At 42.0% G+C, this 11,123-nt stretch overlaps 1 long non-coding RNA gene across 2 annotated transcripts; it reads left to right on the forward strand.

Moving 5' to 3' along the window:
* The first annotated feature begins 7,535 nt into the window (after nucleotides 1–7,535).
* On the forward strand, nucleotides 7,536–8,481 carry LOC110509362 (uncharacterized). 2 transcript variants are annotated; one of them, XR_016493464.1, is made up of 3 exons: nucleotides 7,536–7,606; nucleotides 7,846–8,003; nucleotides 8,158–8,481. It is a non-coding gene; the product is annotated as an uncharacterized LOC110509362 (long non-coding RNA). The 2 variants fall into 2 exon arrangements; XR_002471426.3 differs by lacking the exon at nucleotides 7,536–7,606 and having other exon boundaries at nucleotides 7,628–8,003.
* The last annotated feature ends 2,642 nt before the right edge of the window (nucleotides 8,482–11,123 follow it).

The following is an 11,123-nucleotide window of genomic DNA, read 5'->3' on the forward strand; positions in this document are numbered from 1 at the left end:
CCTCAAGGTGTTTTTCACATATCTATTCGATGATAAATCACTCGTGGCAGTTTGGTTTCTCCTCTGAACAAAATGGAAAAATGCACGCACCTGGAGATTACGCAATAGTTTCGACGGAGGACACCGAGCGGACACCTGGTAAATGTAGTCTCTTATGGTCAATTTTCCAATGATATGCCTACAAATACGTCACTGTATGAAATTTCATCTTGGTTTCGCCTGTAGCATTAGTTCTGTGGCACTCACAGACAATATCTTTGCAGTTTTGGAAACGTCAGAGTGCTTTCTTTCCAAAGCTGTCAATTATATGCATAGTCGAGCATCTTTTCGTGACAAAATATCTTGTTTAAAACGGGAACGTTTTTCATCCAAAAATGAAATTCTGCCCCCAGAGGTTCAATAGGTTAAGTTGTTGTAGTTGTGTCTAGGGGGGCATATGGGGAGGGAATGCTGTCACCTCCAAGTAGGTGTTTGTCCCCCTGTGTGCTGAAGGTGTCAGGTTCTTGTCCAGTTCTGGCATTTAGGTCTCCATAGACTAGTATAAGTTCCTGGGCCTGGAAATTGTGGATCTCCCCTCTAGGATGGAGAAGCTGCCATCGTTAAAGTATGGAGATTCTATTGGGGGATTTTGTTAGCACACATGAGGAAATTTTTCTCTAAGATAATTTCCTTATATCTAGTCAGGTGTAAAATGTTCCTGTTTCGACTAATTTAAAAGAGTGGGTTAGGTATGCTCTTTACCAAATTAGCATACAGTCTTTTCCCTGTTTCACACCTGGTAGTTTGGCGGGATGGGAGTACCAGCTCTCTGTAACCTAGAGGGCAACCATGATTATACCATGATTCTGTGTAGGATGACAATGTCTATATTTCCAATTTCCTTGATGCAATCTGGGTTCCTGCTCTTTAGGCCCAAGGCCTTGTATATTCTAGGATGAGATAGTAAAAGCTTTGTGTTCCATAGTGTCTAATGTTGGTTTGTGTGGTTTAGGCCGGGCCATCACAGCAGGTGTGAGCAGACCATGTTGAGCATCTGATACATACCTCTTAGGTCACAGGATGGGGCTTGGGCGGGTATAATAGTGGGGGTTGGGCCTGTTGCTCTGCTCACGGCCTGGACATATGTCCTGCTGTCATGTTGAGGTCCTTGCCGCAGGGGCGGGGGTCATGGGGTGGGCAGAAGGGGCATAGGTCTGATATGGGGGGTGGCCAGGGTTTGCTTGGGGTGGTCTTAGCTAGTTGGGGTATGGCTGGTGATGCTGTGGTCTGCGTGTAGGTCCTCTTGTCGTGGGTTCTCTCGGTGCAGGTCCTTTGGAAGGGGGTCTTCCAGGTCTGGGAAGGTGTCTCGCTGGTCTGGGCGGGATGTCCGTTGCTCTGTTGCTTCTGTGTGAGGTGCTGGGGCTACTGTTGAGGGTGACATCCTTTATGGTCCTGACAAAATTTGGTATTGTTGCCTTGTAGAGGTGGACCTGGTCGTAAAGGCTGTTCAAGTCCAGGGTGGAGTGGTGGGCCAGGTAGACATTAGGTTTTGTTACATAGTCTCACAAAATGCTTGCTTTCACCCGCTGTATGGTGGCACGGGGAAAGTCTTTTCCTGGTAGCAGGGTGCAGATAACCACGTGTGCGTTGAGGAAAGTGGAAAAAGCATTTTCAATCACTCCCTTCAGTGCTGTGGCCACCCTTTCCTGCTGGGCCCTCAGGTCATTTGTGCCCGTGTGAATGTGGCTGGGGACCCTAGTCTGTCCCTTGACAACAGTTCCAGGTCATGCCTAGTGTTTGGGCTCCAGAATTTAACCCCTTTGTGTTTGGGAAAAAGTTTATCCTCTTGAATGTATTTGCCATTCGAGTCCATGAGGAGCACAATCTCTGGCTTTTGTGTGTCCTCAGTGGATGTGTGGGGGTTGTCAGGAGGGCTATCGGGTGAGCCGACAGGGGGGCTGTTAGGAGGGGTGGGGTCTGTTGGGTTGGTGGGCCCTGTGTTGTCTTTCCCATTGTGGTGTTGAGGTTGTGGTCCAGGGCTGAGGGTGGGCTGTTCTGCTGACTTCTCTGGGGGAGTGTCCTGCTCTCTGTCACCCATCAGCTTTCTGACCTCATCCTTCAGTGCCATGTGTGCCTCTTTAAGTTCTCTCACCTCAGTCTGTAGAACAGCCAGATATCTCAGACACCTTCTGCCTCCCGGGTCTTGTTGGGGGGGGGGGGGGGGGGGGTGTTGTTGTGCTGGTCTGTTTTGTGGGTTTGTTCTGTCTGGATTGTGTGTACTAGCTCTCTGAGCTCCACCATGTCTCTCTCCAGCTCTGTAAATTTATCCCTCTCAATGATGGAGGAGCAGTGCAGTTGTGGGACCTGGATGTGTTCAGTGCTGGGGGGGGGGGGGGGGGGGTGACTATCCTTGTCTGCAAGACAGTTTAAAGAGGTGTGATCAGATCCTCTGGATGGGGGAGTCGTCACAGAGAGAGAGAGATTTTCCAGCTGTGCTCTCTCTTTGATCCCGTAAAAATCCTGCTGGAACTGCATGAGGATGCCCTTGCACCATTACTGTCCCAGACTTGTACACGTTGACAGAGGTTGTTTCAATTTCCTCAATGTCTAGTATTCTGAGTTTCCACGCTGGGCCAATACCCTCTCTCTTGACATATGGGTAGTGTGCTCTTAGTGGATGGTCTGTGTGGAAAATTAAGTTGTTTGCGTTACCCTCTTTATAGCAGTCAGCCAATAGTGTCTCTGGATTGTCATTGAGCTTATTTTTTAAACTTATTCTTTCTCTCTCTTTCTCTCTCTATGTTTCTCTAAGCGCTTTTATGTCATAATCATATTCTCCTGCACTCAGCCTCCCTGTCATAAGCTGAAAGTAGTTGGTCACACACAGACACACACACGGACGCACGCACACACACACACACACAGAGCAGAGAGCACATTGTCCTCTCCTAGTCAAGACTATGTGTTGTGCCTTTTCATAAAGAAGAAAAACAAGAAAACAAACGAGATGAGTGAAGGAACGAGGGAAGGAGGCCTGGTATCCACACAAACTGAGAGAACTCTCTCCCTCTCCTTGTCTCTTCTTCCTCTCCTCCTCACTCTCTCACCTCACTCTCCTCATCTCTCTCTCTCTCGCTCTCACTCTCTCTCCCAGTGTTTTAATAGATTTTAATCCCTCTATCTGCATACCCCACTGGAGTGAAATTACATGTAAATGCTTCTGAGTAGTGCGTGTGCGTGTATGTGTGTCTGTGCACAGTGGGCCATGGTGCAAGAGGCAGCTTACCACTTTGCTTCTCCATGTCAGCCTCTGCCTCCTCCTTTCTTCTACCTCTTTCCTTCCCCTCTCCCTCTCCATATCCCCTCTTTCCTCTCCCTTTCTCTCCCTCCCCACCTCTGTCCTTCTCACTGGTCACGTAGCCAGAAATTAGTTGGTGGGTGGGCCTACTGAAATATAGGTGGACCAAAATTGAGGCACTTAAATCATCATTAAAAGTTAACGCTAAAAGCATAGACTACCTTACTGCTGCACTATTGTACTCGATCGCACACAAACCGCTTAACACCTGATTTCAAAGACCAAGCAGTGGTTTATTTCCAATGTAAATCCATGACTTGCATTTCACAAGTGACCCACAGCCTACACACTACACACAAACTAGAACAGAAGGCCATGACATTGCACCGTTCACAATTGGCTCAGCAGACCTTTCAGTTTTACTGGATCCCATCCAGGATATCGGCGGAACTAATTGCAGTGCACACATGCATAGTACAGTATATAGATGTAAACACACAAATGTGATTGACTGAGGAGGCTGATGAACAGCATGTGTATTTGAGGCAGGGAATGGAGTCATGCTTTCATTTAATCAAAATGGGATTTTTATCCATATCTTTATATGGGGCGGTTTCCGGGACAGAGTTTAATTTAAATCAGGACTAGGCTAATTCTACTTAAATTGATCTAGTTTTTTTTATGGCTTTCTGAGACGCTGCTTAACTTCAGATGAATTAGTTCTAGGCTAGGTAGTCCCAGACTAAGGTACGTAAGGACTAACCAGTTCATCTTTGTGAAGCCCAATTAGATGAATAATGTGTACTTGGTGCTGACCTTAGGATGTTTAAACAAAACAGGGATAGGACACTAATACATAAGCATTGTGTGGAATTGGAGCAAGTCACCAAAACCAAACAATGGACTGAGGTAAAAGAAAACATTCAAATAATTTCAGTGGCTTTGTAAAATCTCCCTTGGAGCAAATTGTGACCTATTTCAGGAAACTGGGCGTATGTCCCATGTCACTACTTCACAGGAGAGGCATTTGAAAGTATTTTTTTTTAAATAATCAAAATGTATTTTTGGGCAGAAATGCCTTCTGGAATATGTGAACTTTTATGTGCCTCAAATAACAAGCTTGTACTCCATCTGTAAATACGAATACAATTGTTATATTACAAGCCTAGTTGGTTTAGCCACGGAAAAGGAAAGGAACCTTCCCACTAGCCATGACTGGCTGAGATAATGGATGGGCTGGACATGCCGAGAGATGAGTTGGGATTTGTCTACCATGTAACATGCTTCTGTCTATAACGTGAGCTGCTCAGTAAGTGTTGACAATCCTTTCTACAGTAGCTTTTTTGAAAAATATTTGATGATATGATATGTTAAGATATGTTAGCCATCAAGAACTATGAACGTTTTGCTACGTTTCTCAACAACATTGATGCCCTAAATTTAGCAGGGGCCATTGACAGATCAATTGGAACAAGTTGTGATGGGCTACTTTCTGCACACTCGAAGGTCAGTGTGAATCGGAGTGACGTGACACAACGCTGGCCAGACAAGATGTACAGTACCAGTCAAAAGTTTGGACACACCTACTTTATTTGTTCTATTTTCTAAATTATAGAATAATAGTGAAGACATCAAAACTATGAAATAACACATATGGAATCATGTAGTAACCAATAAAGTGTTAAACAAATCAAGATATATGTTATATTTGACATTCATCAAAGTAGCCAGCCTTTGCCAAGAGTGTGCAAAGCTGTCATCAAGACATTCTCTCAACCAGCTTCATGAGGTAGTCACCTGGAATGCATTTCTTAATGCGTTTGAGCCAATCAGTTGTGTTGTGACAAGGTAGGGGTGGTATACAGAAGAAAGACCTATTTGATAAAAGACCAAGTCCATATTATGGTAAGAACAGCTCAAATAAGCAAAGAGAAACGGCAGTCCATTATTACTTTAAAATTTCAAGAACTTTTAAAGTTTCTTCAAGCGCTGTCGCAAAAACCATCAAGCGCTATGATGAAACTGGCGCTCATGAGGACCGCCACAGGAAAGAAGACCCAGAGTTACCTCTGCTGCAGAGGATAAGTTCATTACTTACCAGCCTCAAATATTTCAGGGCAAATAAATGCTTGACAGAGTTCAAGTAACAGACACAATTCAACATTAACTGTTCAGAGGAGACTGCATGAATATGGCCTTTATGGTTGAATTGCTGCAATGAAACCACTACAAAAGGACACCAGTAATAAGAAGATACTTGCTTGGGCCAAGAAACACGAGCGAAGGACATTAGACCGGTGGAAATTTGTCCCTTGGTCTGATGAGTCCAAATGTGTAATTTTTGGTCCCAACCGCTGTGTCTTTGTGAGACGCAGAGTAGGTGAATGGATGATCTCTGCATGTGTGGTTCCCACCATGACTCATGGAGGAGGAGGTGTGCTGGTGTGGGCGTGCTTTGCTAGTGACACTGTCTGTGATTTATTTAGAATTTAAGGGACACAACCAGCATGGCATTCTGAAGTGATACACCATCCCATCTGGTTTGCGCTTAGGGTTAATATAATTTGTCTTTCAACAGGACAATGACCCAACAGACCTCCAGGCTGTGTAAGAGCTATTTGACCAAGAAGGAGAGAGATGAAGTGCTGGTTCAGAAGACCTGGCCTCCACAATCTCCTGACCTCAACCCAATTGAGATGGTTTGGGATGAGTTGGACCGCAGAGTGAAGGAAAAGCAGGCAATAAGAGCTCAGCATATGTGGGAACTCCTTAAAAACGGTTGGAAAAGCATTCCAGTGGAAGTTGGTTGAGCAAATGCCAAGAGTGTGCAAAGCTGTCATAAAGGCAAAGGGTGGCTACTTTGAATAATCCCAAATATAAAATATATTTTGATTTGTTTAACACTTTTTTGGTTACTACATGATTCCATATGTGCTATTTCATAGTTTTGATGTCTTCATTACTTATTCTACAACATAGAAAATAGAAAAAATAAAGAAAAACCCTTGAATGAGGAGGTGTTCAAAATGTTGACTGTCACTGTAGCTACAAACAAAACAGTTAAATGGTTTTAGTCTGCTGTGAAGTGTTCATCCATATATACGGGTAAGAGTCTAGCTACATTTTCAGATATTATACATGTTATACATGTTAAAGCGTACTGTTTGCTAGATAGCGAATATTAGCTTGCTGGCTCTCTAGCTAACGTTCCTTGTATGATCTGTGTAGTGATATTATTAGAATAAGAAATGTGAAATCTATTTGAATAGCAAGTTATAGCCTAATGTTAGCTAGCTATCTAACATTGATCCTAGTTGACTAGCTTTAGCTACCTGCTGTTTAATACTACAGCTATGACAATGAGTTTGTATTGGTGGTAGTAGTATGGGTTGTGATTATGCCGATTCATTGTTTATCTAGGTAGCTAGCTAGCTAAATGTCCAAAGAAAAGACTCCACTTTGCCAGATGATTACATGACCCATCAAGTTAGTCAGGTGTGTCTGGGGGTGATTAAGGCCATATATTATATTTCATGAACATTTATACATGTCCAGACAATAGTGACCCATCCACTTAGCTAGATGTGGCTGGGGGATGGTTATAACATTTCTTTCACATGACCCATCCATTTAGACAGGTGTGTCTGGATAAGCGTCATCTAATAATGATCAAATATGTATCAAATATTTTTGTTTGGACACTTTCTGTTTTTGATTTTGCTGCTATGCAAATGTGCAAGTAACTATTTCACTGTACCATTACACCTTCTGTATCCTGTGCATGTGACAAATAAACGTAGATCTTATTTGATATAGTGTGTGTTGACCAGAGATGGTAATGTTAAGAACAACAGGACTTGAACCAAAGTCAAATTAGGATATAGGCCAAGGGCTAAATAAAGTGTATTTCTCCCTGGAGTTTTTCCTTATTGTAGGCGACTACTTTTACCTCTTTTAGTCTTGAAATCGTTGGTTGTTAATTACGCTACTCACTCTGTTTAGCTTATGGCCTCACATGTGAATCCTTAAAGAGATGGGTGGGGCTAAGGCTTAAGAGGGTGTGAACGATGCTGACACAGAAAACCTCTCCAGTAGGTGTACCAAAACATTCAAGGACCATTTTCTCTAAAGAGTGGTTACAAGTTTATCAACTTTCAAAAAATAATTACTTTTCCATTGTTCCTCAACTGCAGTGTATTGTAACGACCCTCCCACTCTGTCTGACGAATTCATTCTCTATGCTCTTGTTTTCCTTATTAGGATGTCGGTGGGCGGAGCCGGGAGGGCCGTCAGCGAAATGGGAAACACCTGGGCCCGGGTGTGTCCCAGGTTAAATACATTTGTGTTCATTTGTTTTGGCACCTCTCATTATCACCATCTATGCATCCATCCACACTGTTGTTACTTGGATGTAGTTTACTTTACTTTATAAATATGTTTGTCATTTCTTTATCTCCCTTTGTTACGGGCTATGAGCCGGTTCGTAACAGTATGATATAGCACTTTCTAGCTCTGAGTCTCTGCTTTTATCCAACGTTAAAAACAGCATTTCAAATTTTGCTACATAGGACCGAATCCAGGTGGTGGGTCACAATTGTGTCAAACCACCCAATTATTGAGAAGAAACAGCATCATTCATCAACAGATTACAAGAAAAATAATGCCTGGACTACCTATTTGTAATGAATTAAACGCAAATGAAAAAGCCAACAAAAGGATGCTTCGGGTAAGATACTGTATTTATTGTCAGGTTAAAATGTTTGTTTTCTTGTGTAACACACCACAGTGGGGCCTAAATGTATTTGTGTGACTGAAATGTATCACAATCAATATGATACTTAATTACTAGTATCATTTCTATATTGTTTTGTCTTTCTTAGGTCCTGTGGAAAAACATAAAAATCGACTTAAAGAAGACAATTGCAGTTGCTCGTAGGGAGAGTTTCAAGACTGGTGGCAGACTCCCATTAAGACCGGAGACAAATGAGCTGGGGGATTTGATGACCGTGATCATTGATAGCCAGCAACCCCTGGAAGGTATCTCCGATGATGACCATTTGGACAGTTCAGATTGGGGACCTTTCCAATCCTCATTTGGTAGGACACATTCATTCAACATGTGCCACACCCCAGACTGCAGGGAAAATTGAATGTTGTCAGTCATCTCTTGGACTCCCAAAATAAAAATGATGTATTGAACTCAACCCTTGAAGAAATAGTGTTCTCTAATGCAGCAATGTAATCATTTTCATTGTAGTGTTTGAGAGATAAGCAGGATGTTACTATGCACACCTGGTTAAAATGGAGTGCATGTGTTCAGTGCGTGATATTGGAAATGTGTATCTGATTGGATGCGCATAGTTTTTTTGGCAGGCCCTCATTGGTTGTTGGCCAAGGTATTCAAGTGTGCTCCCTTTGAATGGGTACAGATGGACTCAGCTTGGAACCTGCAATGTTGAATCCGCAGTCATGTTGGGAAAAAAAACATCTTTGTGACGTTAACGCTTTATACTGTCAAGTTTCTATTTGCAAATAACTAAAAATGACCTGCTTCCTTTTACTGGGGATGCAACAGATTGGCGACAAGGAACCAGAATTTTTGTCTGAAGGGGAACATAGCGAGCAAGAAAGTGCTAGCTCCATCGAGACAGTCTGTGTGAAAAGTTAGCGCTGAAGATGGCATTCGGCAATGCCGAGGAAAGTGAGGAAAGTTTCAAAGCCTATTTGGAAAGGTTAGAACAGTATTTAGAGGCTATTGGGCTCAAGTACAAAAAAAGTATAAATCCATTTTTCAGACGATTATTGACAGAAAGACCCACAATTTGTTAGTGGACTTATTTGCGCCAGAGAACCTCAATGAAAAAACGTTGACAGTTGTTTGCCCTGTTGAAAAGTCACAACATACCGAGGACAATTTTTATTGCTGAAATATGCACGTTTCATGCAAGAAGTCAACTCGAGGGAGAGTCGATTAGTGAGTACTTGGTTTAAGAAAATTATCAGTTTCTTGAGTCATTTACGTGATAGATTTGTGTGAGGTGTTAAAGGTGCAGAGCTGAGAAACCGTTAACTGAACGTAGCTCACAAAAAAGACTTAACAGTAGCACTTGCTGTGGATATGGAATTTTCTTTTTAAGTAACACACACATACACACACACACACACACAGGATAACTTTTTAAAGGAGAACAGGATACATTAACAGAGCAGCTGTCATATTTCTCTCTATTCAACCCTTTTTGAAGAATGTCCTTCTTCTGCAATTTCAACCACTTTCAGGGCAAATTGATTTGCCATCATCTCAAAGTCAACCTCTCCCTCTCATGGCATTGTTTAATTGAGGAGCTAATTCTGAGAGTAATATTTTGTTAGTTAATGTTTGTTTCTCTTAGATGTTATATATTATGGAAATACAATGAGAGTTAAGTGGAAGGGGATGTTTAGTTAATGAAACACATTATTTTTTATCTATGATCAAATGGTCTTTCCTGAAGAATGCCTATAAATATTCCACGGAATATGAATAAAGGTTTTACCCATCATTTTCCCAAGAAGCCAACTGATTTACACATGACCTATTGGCTTTGTTCTTATGTTATGAACTCTAGTAATTGGATGTTCACCTTGCTCTCCTCTTTTTGAAAAAACACATTGTTTAGGACCAGCACAATATTTTTATAACATGGGTTGTAACGTACAGTCTGTGTGTGTGTGTGTGCGATAAGGGAGCAGCAGGTAGCTGTTGATTCAATCAGAAAACCATTTTCTCTCTTGGTGCAGGATAGAATCTGTCTTCAGGCTAATGTCCCTGTGCAAACATCGACAGTTTGTTTGTTTTGTGTGTGTCCGTACGCCGGTGCGTCCGTGCATCCGTGTGTATCACAGCTTCCGTCGCACTTTGCTCCCATTGGGTTTGCAGAATTTCCATTGTGTCATTTTCATCATTCTGGAATGATCCTTTATTTTCCCCAGTCTAACTGACCGGTAATACCAATGTTTTCAGTAGTTATTCTTTTCTTAGACCACGTCTACAACTGTCCTATTAGACCATGTCTCTTTGACCAGATCTCTAACGGCCCTCGTAGAACAAAAATGTAGATCTCCGCCAAAATAGACACACCCAAAAGTAATTAGTCTTTCCTCTGTCACGTCTGTCCGTGTGCTTGATCCTAAAGGGTCGCTAGCAATGGTGGATAATATTTAACATATTAGTTGTTCAATAGTATGGGACATGTAGCCCACTTCATGGAATCATCATGGAAAGCAGATCAAGTCTGGCAGTTTAAACCTGGAGCCTGCCACATGGTTTATGAAGACTGGACCTTTGTTGTATCAGATCCATGATCAGTGAGGATTAGGGTAGATTTATTGGACTGTTGGTCAACACTTCTTGTTACAGTTTTCTCACCTTCCAATATTTAATGGATTGAACAACTGAAAGACAACTTTCAGAATTAATCAATCCACTGTATTTTTGATTCACCAATATATTTTGTGCGTAAAGGCTCTCCAAACAATTTTTTTATGAAGTAGGTAGACTAGGATAATATATTTTTGCACTTTTCTTAAATCATTTCCTGTTTCTTCTAAAAAATAAGTTGAAATAAGCAAACACAGCGCTGACTTGTATTGCCAAAGAGCTCTAATTTTGTTTCATTGGTCCACAGTAAATTTTTCCGAGGATTTAGGCTTGTTTAGGTGGGTTTATGTGAAGTTCAATATGGTGTTCTTGTATCGCCTTCAGCAGTGGGGTCTTCCTATGTTTACCAAAGACCAAATTAAGCATTCAAAGAAAATGACACCCTCCCCACAACCAAACATGGGAGGTTCGGTAATGCCGTGAGGT

This window comes from Oncorhynchus mykiss, chromosome 29, assembly GCF_057628025.1.
Source record: "Oncorhynchus mykiss isolate SJ-2025 chromosome 29, ASM5762802v1, whole genome shotgun sequence".
Lineage (NCBI taxonomy): Eukaryota > Metazoa > Chordata > Actinopteri > Salmoniformes > Salmonidae > Oncorhynchus > Oncorhynchus mykiss.